Consider the following 1537-nt stretch of genomic DNA (forward strand, 5'->3'; position numbering starts at 1 on the left):
TGGCCACACTCTTTGAAAGTTTTTATCTGCCTTGAATTAATATCTCAAATAATCTAGAAGGGGAAGAATGTATTATCCATGGGCCACAATAGTTCAAAACGGTAAATGGCAAATATTAAAGCCTCAATGAAGCACAAGATAATCCAGATCACAACTAATAACACATACTTAATGGTACTGTAGACTGGTGACCATATTTTCAAATTCACTTTGGTTGCTCTTAAAGGGATACTTCGGGATTTTGGCAATGAGGCCCTTCATCTCCTTCCCCAGGGTCAGATGAACTCATGGATACCCTTTTAATGTCTCTGCGTGTGGTTTGAAGGAAGTTGCTAGCGCTACTAGTGTTAGCGCAATGACTGGAAGTGTATGGGTATCTGCAGCAAGCAGGCCTGGGCAACTCCAGTCCTCGGGGGCCTGATTGGTGTCACACTTTTGCCCCAGCTAACACACCTGACTCCAATAGTCAACTAATCATGAGCTTCAGTTAAAAACGCAATTAGTTTAAATCAGGTGTGTTTGCTAGGGATGGGGGAAAAGTATCACACCAATCAGGTCCCCGAGGACTGGAGTTGCCCAGGCCTGAAGCAGATACCCAGCTAGCAGATACCTATAGACTTCCAGTCATTGTGCTAATGCTAGTTAGAATTGGCTCGCGAAACTACTTCTAACTTCCTTCATACTGCACGCAGAGGCATAAATATGGTACCCACGAGTTCATCTGACTCTGGGTAAGTAGAAAATTGCCAGAATCTCAAAGTATCCCTTTAAGGTTTTGGCAACATTCTGCAATTATGTAAATTGCCAATTATAAAGGCAACATGACAAAGCTACAACTTTGTGCAGGAGGGTAGGCTAAGCCACAAAGGTGTGATTTATCAGATAACTGTATAACAAATCACAAACCAATCAAATAAGTATGAAACCAAGACCAAGTCATCCTGAAGTCCCACCTGGGCTTTGCTGAAAACCTGCATTACATACTTAAATAAGTACAGGTATAGATAGGTTCAGTGTTTAAGACTAATAAAAAAAACATAAATGAATTTATACTATACATTTTTGCTCATAAATAAGTATATTAAGGAAATTCCTATATTTCAAAAAGACATGTTGTATAGCACTTTCTGCAGGTCCATGCATCCTTAAATCGTGACTCATGTATTCCTGCGTCCCATGCTAAATGCCATTGAATTTCTACTGCATTTCACTCTCCTCTGTGTGAGGACATGGTTGTCTCATCAAACAGCACAGTCTCTCATCCTAGATACAGATTACATCATATCAACTATCCTCAAATCGGAGACGATCCTCAATCACAGATGTTCCTTTTAAAAAGAGATTGAACGGGATCTTAAGCACTTACAAATTCGTAACATATCATACGAATTGCAGGAAACATACATTTATCGTGCAGGACGTAACATGTCATACAAAATGAATGACGTCTTATACAATTGTGCACCATTTTCTGGGACCCATATTGGCTCGTGAGCGCTACTTTCAAAACTACTGGCTGAAATTATACAGAACCTTT

This window comes from Salvelinus sp. IW2-2015, linkage group LG6.1 (genome assembly GCF_002910315.2).
Source record: "Salvelinus sp. IW2-2015 linkage group LG6.1, ASM291031v2, whole genome shotgun sequence".
Lineage (NCBI taxonomy): Eukaryota > Metazoa > Chordata > Actinopteri > Salmoniformes > Salmonidae > Salvelinus > Salvelinus sp. IW2-2015.